This window comes from Hydra vulgaris, chromosome 12 (assembly GCF_038396675.1).
Source record: "Hydra vulgaris chromosome 12, alternate assembly HydraT2T_AEP".
Taxonomy (NCBI): Eukaryota; Metazoa; Cnidaria; class Hydrozoa; order Anthoathecata; family Hydridae; genus Hydra; species Hydra vulgaris.
Window position 1 is genome coordinate 39,218,324 of NC_088931.1, and position 8,442 is coordinate 39,226,765.

The 8,442-nt window shown below is 26.5% G+C and overlaps 1 long non-coding RNA gene across 6 annotated transcripts; it reads right to left on the reverse strand.

Annotated features, from left to right (window-relative positions):
• Positions 1-1,877: 1,877 nt before the first annotated feature.
• Positions 1,878-5,516, reverse strand: LOC136088713 (uncharacterized). Of its 6 annotated transcripts, XR_010642421.1 has the most exons (6): positions 5,286-5,516; positions 4,440-4,497; positions 3,429-4,354; positions 2,615-2,773; positions 2,255-2,317; positions 1,878-2,169 (listed from the first exon to the last, which is right to left on the reverse strand). It is a non-coding gene; the product is annotated as an uncharacterized LOC136088713 (long non-coding RNA). The 6 variants fall into 6 exon arrangements; XR_010642418.1 differs by having other exon boundaries at positions 3,429-4,497; XR_010642420.1 differs by having other exon boundaries at positions 4,440-5,513.
• Between the last annotated feature and the right edge of the window lie 2,926 nt (positions 5,517-8,442).

Genomic DNA, 8,442 nt, shown 5'->3' on the forward strand with positions numbered 1-8,442 from the left:
TTTAGGTGGGGTAATGTAGGTCTATATGCCAATGTGTTTTGTGCCGTTAAGAACCTTATACTCATACAACAATAAATGCCTATAAAATGAAAATTAGTATAAATTAAGAGTCTAACTATGTTTCTGGGTTGATTTTTCTGGAGCTCTGTTGTTATGGATTTCTTTAGATGATTGTAAAAGATGAAATGATATTATGTTTTTAATTAAAACTAGTAGATAACGCAGCGTAACAATTTTGAAGGGTTGCACAATGAATTTTTATTATATAAAAACATGTGGGATAATGAATTTCTAATACATAACATAACAAATTTTTGATTATTTTCAATAAAGTTTTCGCTATAAATTCCTCCTTAAACATAATTTCATCGTGCTTTGACTTTTATAAGTACTTCAACTTTTAAATTTGAATATCATATACTCAATTTGGTGAATTATAATATGATTTATTCGATATCAAGAAAATTTGTAATAGAAACTATGAACAAGAATGCCCTGCATTTCTTGGAAATTAGCTAAAAGAGATAGAAAATGTGGGTCTATATAATACAACTCAAACTAGTGCCTCTTAGACAACTTTAAAATTATGTATAAACTTTTTTTGATGTTTACTAAAAATGATGTCAAATCGTAATTTTAATAGAGATTTTATTTGCTCAAAATTAAAAGTAGCTAATAAAAGGGCTAGATTAACCCACCCTATAATATATAAATAATTAGCATTGGATTGTTCTCAACACAATTATAAAAAAAATCACCTTTAAAAATTGCCTCTGATATATAAGGAATGAGAATAAAAATGTCATCATTTAGAAATATAAAGATTATTATAAACATCACTTTTTTCAAATCTTAGGTCTTTTATTAGAATTAAATGGATTACTATTATGGGTTTGTGTATTATATTAAATGTATTGTTATTTGTATAAAAAAAGTTGTTCATTTTTAATTTGTAAACGGATTAAGTTATCTGGAACCACCATCCAAACATGTATCCGAAACCACCCGATCATACCTCATTTACAAACACTTTTTTTAAAACCATTGAATTAAAAAATTATACGAATTTTTAATCAATAAAAAGTTATTAGTTTACATAAAAATTAGGTATATAGGGTAGACCGGGGCGGTTTCGCCACTTTTGCTGCTTTAATGTTGTCTGGTCAACCTGATACGTTTTTTCCGTATACCATTAACTGAATAATATTGAATAAACTATATTTAGTTTGATCGCGTTTAAAAATTCAAAAAAAAAATTTTTTCTACTTATGAACATCGATTTGTATTACTCACTTATATTGGGCGATTTCGCCTTTTATGGGGCGATTTCGCCAATGTAAAAAGAGCTTTATTATATTTTGTCAAATAAAGCTCATTCTGTTCACATGTCGATGCTAAAGCAGGCTTCACATGTCCATATAAGAAAAGAAACGCATTGGAGCCAGTCTTCTAATGAATCCACCCATGCAAAACCGCACACACAGTAGTCAGTAGTTTTTTGTTGTTTCTGTTATAAGCTTTTGATGTACTCGGTAGCTTTTGATTTAATAATGATTTTAAACTATGGGATTTCCGCTTTTTTGAGTCATATCCCAGTAGGCACAGCGACGTGACAAAAACGTGAATTTCACGTTATTTTGGCACGTGACAATTAGGTGACTTTTTGGTCCCCATGAAATGACCAATTCACGTGATTTATGGACGTGTTTTTCACGTTACTTTTGGCACGTGATATTTAGGTGACTTTTTGGTCCCCATAAACTGTCCAAAAGACGTGCTTTTTACGTTAATTTTGGCACGTAATATTTAAGCAATAATTATGCTTTATAATTACAATTATAAGTGTTTGGATTCGTGTAAAGAAAAGAAACTCATCGTCGAGGAAATATTTAATACGTATTAAAATACATGGTTTTATTAGTCAGTATATTAGTTCTTGACATAAAAATTTTTAATTTGTAATAAAAGCTGCACTTTTGTTAAAATATCCTCCTTATATCCAATAAGTAATAAGTACGAAGTCGTAGATCTGCAACTTACGAAGAGCACGCTTCAAACTTATATATCTATTCTCCCATAAAAGCACGCTTCAAACATAATCTAACGAATCAGTCGATATTTTCTTCTATAAGAGCACGCATCAAACTTTATCTAATGAATCAGATTTAGCTAAAAAGAAACGAATAAAATCTTAAATAATAATATGATTATTTAATAATTATCTTAAATCACAAACTTTTAAAACAAATCTTACTTTGAGAGTTGCTAACTACTTTTGGCAACAAGATTTTCTAGTGTGTTATTTGTTTTCTTTTATCTAAATCATTAAATAATTTTAAGAAAACAATACTACATACAGTGTAAAAAAATAAAAGTCATTTGCCTTCTAATTTTATACTCTGATTGCTAAAAAAGTAAATAAGTATTTAATAAAAAAGATGTAACAAAAAAGTCGACAGATGATTAAAAAAAAAGAAGTACATAATAAAAAATACAAGTTTAAAAAAATATTTTTTATCTATATATATCTATATCTATCTATAGATTTATCTATATCTATATCTATATAAAGTTAATAACTAATGGGCGTGATTAGAAAAAGACCTGTACTCACCTTATGTGATAACATCTGTGTACTATGTGATAACATGATAATTTGTTTACTTTGTTTTCCATCTTCTTATATTTGCATCTGTTTCTGCATTAACTTGTTCATACATTAACTCACTAGATGCAAAGGTGACAGCCCACGAAGTTGCTTTAAATGAGTAATCTACAAAGTTTTGAACAGCATTAAATGTCATTTTAGAATGCACACAAAAATTAAAACAATTTATAAAAATGTAATAGTTATCACATAACCACAAAGCATTATAGTGGGGATTTTATATCATGATTTTCCTTATCCATGGTCAGATTTTCACCTTGAGGCTCCTTTTGTTGTGGAAACATTCACCATGGCTAAGGAGCCTCATCTACCCCTAATTATATATAATATATTAAGTATAAAACTAAAAATATGTATAATAAAGTATTATCAAATTAGGTCACCAATAAATACAGAGTGCTGAAAATTCAACTCAGAATCAAGTTGCATTCTCCAACAAGATATGAATTAAATCAAATTCTTACTACAGAGTGCGATCAAAAAAGAAGACAAAGAGAGGGAAAAGTGAAATTTAAAGTCAAACTTTAAAAGTTAAAAGGTTATTGGGTCTTACTACAGAATGATACTCCTAGGCAATAACATAACAATACCATTGGGTCTTCCTTGTCAATAATATTTTATGCAGAACTTATCATTTGTCATGTAGCTTAACAAATTTAATATTAAATAAGTTATAATAACTTATTTATTATCAAATTAATTACATTGACAAATTTGACAGTCTAAAATAATATACAATATGGTAGAAAAAAAAGTATACCTTGTAGTAGGGTTTGATCTTTTGCGTGTTGCAATATGATAATTATCTGCCATAACGTTACACAATTTTGAACTAAGCTTTATAATATATTTATTAAACCTAAATTGATAAAACTTAGTTATAAGATAATATGTTTGGATAAAATATTATATATGTGACATTTTATTTTTGTCAAAAATGCATTGCGAAGTTATAAGATATCTTACGCCCTACTTTTTAAATTATTATAAAATTACAATGCAAAATAATTACATTATTATAAAAGTAAAATAAAAAGTAATTACAATAATGAATATATAAACTACATATTTCATGTAATCATTATATTTAAAATATCCTGAAAAAATTTATGGAAAATATCCTGAAAAAATTCAGAACATTTCCCCCCTCATTTTTCCCATAATTTTGCATTCAGCCAAGTTGTTTCTCAATTTTTTAAAAACTTTTCTTAGTTTTTGTATGAATGATGACTAAAACAACATAAAAACAAATAGATGAATAATATATACTTGTTATATGTTGTAATATAAGTTGTATGTATGGAACTTGTAATATAAGTTGTATGTATGGAAAATTTTTCGGATATTTGGAAAAAGATAAATTTCAGAAAAATATCTGGTATTCCGGGAATATCCCGAATGAGATAATCCCAGAAACTAAATTATAAAAAAATAGTAAATAAAGAATATCTTTCCAAGTTTCTAATCACAGGTTTTTATTATGAATAAAAAAAGTTCCAAAATACACAATATTTTGGCAACGTAACATTCACGTTTTAATCAAGTAAAATTGTCACCTGGACAAGGTCACCTTAAATATACAAGATTGAAACATGAAGAAGGAAACGGGGTAAGAGCAGGCATTAAACTTTATCTAATGAATAAGTCGATATTTTCTCCAATAATAGCTCACAACACCAAATTTAGCTCAAAAGAAACAAATAAAAACTTAAATAATAATATGAATATTAAATAATCATCTTAAATCACAAATTTTTAACACAAATCTTACATGGTGAGTCACCAACTGTTTTGGCAACAAGATTTTCTGGTGTTGCTATTTCTTTGATCTAAATCATTAAACAATTTTTAAAAAAGCAATGCTATACTTGAGAGAAACTTGCTTTACATATTGGAAGGTTGTTAACATTGAAAGATAGGTAAAATGCAGTTTCAAATACAATAGCATCATAATTATCTTTTTGTGGGGAAAACATCGAACAAATCCGTGTTAATAACCTGTTTTATATTGTACATAATAACAATAGTAATAAAAGTCATATAATATATATATAATAATAATTTCATATAACTCAAATATATATATAATATTCATATAATATTCAAATAATATAAAAAAAGGAAATAAATAAGTATTAACAGTATTAACCTTTTTAACAAGTAAAGCACGAGATCAAGATGTCATATATTATAAAAAGATAAAGTATTTAATAATAATATATACATATATCAATAATAAATAACATAACACATTTATTTATTGATATTATCTTGGATAAATTCTTTAACCTTGTTGATAAAAACCAAATAAAGAAAGAAAATCTATTTTGGGTTTTTATCTAAACGACTCTTGAGTAATAATGTATACAGAAGTTCTAGAGACATTATTATTGCTCAAGAATCAAGAATAAGTTCTGCTACAACTTATAATTTGTCCATGTAGCTTACTTAATTTAATATTAAATTCGTTATAAGTTATAACGTTATAATGTAATTATAACGTTATAAGTTATAATGTTATAATATAACATAACTTATTTCGTACTAAATTAAGTAAGCAAAATGGACAAATTCGCCAGTCTAAAATATTATATCATAAAGTAGAAAAAAAGCATACCTTGTATTTGAGCTTAATCTTATTTGTGTGGCAAATAGGGACGGCAAACAGGGTACTAATTTATTTAACTTAATTTGATATAATTCAGATATTAGATATTACAACTTAGAATATATTGTTCTTTTTAGTTCTGTTTTAAATGCATTGCGTTAAAAGATATTATATAGACCAATTTTTTTTTTTTTTAATTATGATAATACTACAATAAAAATTAATTATATTATCATAGAAGTGAATAATTATAACTAATATAATGAATACAAAAATTATACTATAAAAAAATAATTAATATAATAAAAAATTTTATTTCACATTTCTTATGCCAGTTTTTTTTGAGAATAAAAAAAGTTCCGAAAGACGAGATATTTTGGCACGTAACTTTCACGTGACTTTCACGTAAAATAGTAACCTGGACGAAGTCACCTAAAATACACGTGATTGAAACGTGAATAAAACGTTGCGTGCCTACTGGGATGCTTTTATTGGATTGGGTAAAAATTCCTTTTTTTTCTTGAACCACTTGCTTTTTTTTATTTGATGGAGAACTTCTTCCTCTTTGAGTTACTTGGATTGGAAAACACATCCAGAGATTTTTTATTTTTGATATAAGTGAGTAATCTGACTGAGATTTATACAATGTAGTGGGCAAATCTTTTTGAAGTAATCGACGGCGATGTAGTTTTTTAGAATGTAAATAAGCATTATACCTCGAAGAATTTGTTGTCAATGGAAATCTACGATCTGCCATGTAAAAAAACCTGTTTACTAGTGCTTGTTTCTGTTATAGGAACAACCAATAGTAAACAGGCTTTTTTTACAGGCTTTGTAAACACTAATTTTTTCTCCCACAAGAGCGTGTTTGTCGACGCCCATTTATCTTATATTTCAGCGTTAATCTCGGACTCCAAATGTTTCACCTGCTGTTGATATTTTACCGCCATCTTTAACAGCTTGAATAGCCAGTTGGAGATTGGTATCACTATAGGGTTTCTTTTTCTTTGGGAGATACTTGCGTACCATTTGAAACATAGGCAATATACAGCGAGTTTTAGATTATGGCACTTAGGGTAAAAATGCAACAAGATTATTATTACCGATTGTTTAATAATCTTTTTAAATATCGATGCTTGCATTTTATAATGGCGCATTTTAAACATGCTAATCGATATAGTGGCTATAAACAATCAACGATGGTGAGCATATAATGATAAAAAAATGCGAATATAAGAAATGCATTCAATTAGAACAAATGACAGCTTCAAATACAAAATTTTAGGCGAATTTTAGAATACTATTTTTAAGTAAATTATAAAGTATTTTAGTTTTAAATGTATATCTAAAAACTATTGATTTATCATATCTTCAAAATACTTCAAATAAATATATCATACGATAATTCCCAATGATTTTATAAAATTGTTTATATATTAATAGATATTAATGTTAAATATAGTTTAGAAAGCAAAAATATTGTAGATTATATATTTTTTTTAACTGTGGGACTGATCTATCATTCTGTGGCGAAATCACTTCACTTATATTCTGCTTAGACAAAAACCTATTTAGAATATATACCACAAACGCCAGTTAAATAGTTTTAATAAATTTATGAAGCTCTTACCTTAGCAGTTATTTTCAAATGTAGTTTCAATCAATTTCACAAAATTAATAATAATGGCACTTGGAGAAAGAGTGACACGATAATATCAATTAATAACATTAAACAGCAAATCTCATTTAAAATTTACAACAAAAAATCAAATTAGGTGGCAACTATGATCAACCAATAGTTATAAGGTCATAATTTTAAAATAATAAATATTTTACATCATCTTAATATGGTGTTATGCTAGAATAACATCTTTTTCTTGAAATATTAAAAGTGGCGAAATCGCCCCGGTCTGCCCTAAATATGTGAACCAAATAATAGTATACATCGCGCTTCTGGAGGTGGGAAACAATATCTTGCACTCTCAGCCAATCGCTTTGGCATATTATGTTAGATATTTTGTATATGCTTTATTTTCACTCAAATAATGTTGTTACGGTGAGTTAACCGCTGTCCGGGGCTACCCAAATTTCCCTTATATATATATATATATATATATATATATATATATATATATATATATATATATATATATATATATATATATATATATATATATATATACATATATATATATATATACATATATATATATATGTATATATATATATATATATATATATATATATATATATATAACATCTCATTAAATTTTTTTAAAAAAATACAGCGTGTGTTTAAATGACATATTCATTAATAAAAAAAAATAAAATGGTTCATAATTAAACTAAACTGCACAAAAATTTATTTAAAATTAAAAGCAAAAATTTTTTAAATCATTTTGCGTTTTTTGCCAAAACTCTACTTGACTTCCAAATTGACATGACTACAAAAATTGCCAAACAAAAACAAATTCGCCTTACAACAACATCTCGAGTTGGATATCTATGCAATATGACATTGTTTTTTTTTTTGTTTGATTTTAAACAACGTAAAAAAACCATGATCCTCATTTACATAATCTAAGCACCCACTGATCTCAATGTAAGATTAAACTGAGAAACAATAAAAAATAAAAAATAAAATTAGTATAAATACTTGTAAAAATATAAAGGATTTTGTTACACCTGCCGCGTAGCCTTAGCAACGTTTAAAGTTAATAAATGCATGCATCTGAAAGATTTTTTAAGGATGGTATTAGACAAATAAAAACGCTAGCAGAACTATTCAGTCAAACAATTTTAAACAAAACAACTAATGCTGATGTAGGGAAACGTTAAGGTATTTTAAAAAGTTTAAAAATGTTGTCCGGGCGATTTGTTTTCTATAAATTGACTCATTTAGAAATCTTATATATTTGTGCCTTTGTCTATACGAATTAATGAAGGTAACACTTTCATAAAAAAAGTTTTGCAAATTCACATTCTACATATAATTCTAAAAAACCTGATTGCGTTTACCAGTTGGCTCAGCTAGCTTGAATTATAGCTGCGACATATATTTTATTGAAAAATAATTGTCGTTTACTTTTTTTTGTAATTAAACACATTAATATTAAAAACCATTTACATAAATTCTCTATACCTAAGAAGTCAATAATATTAAAAA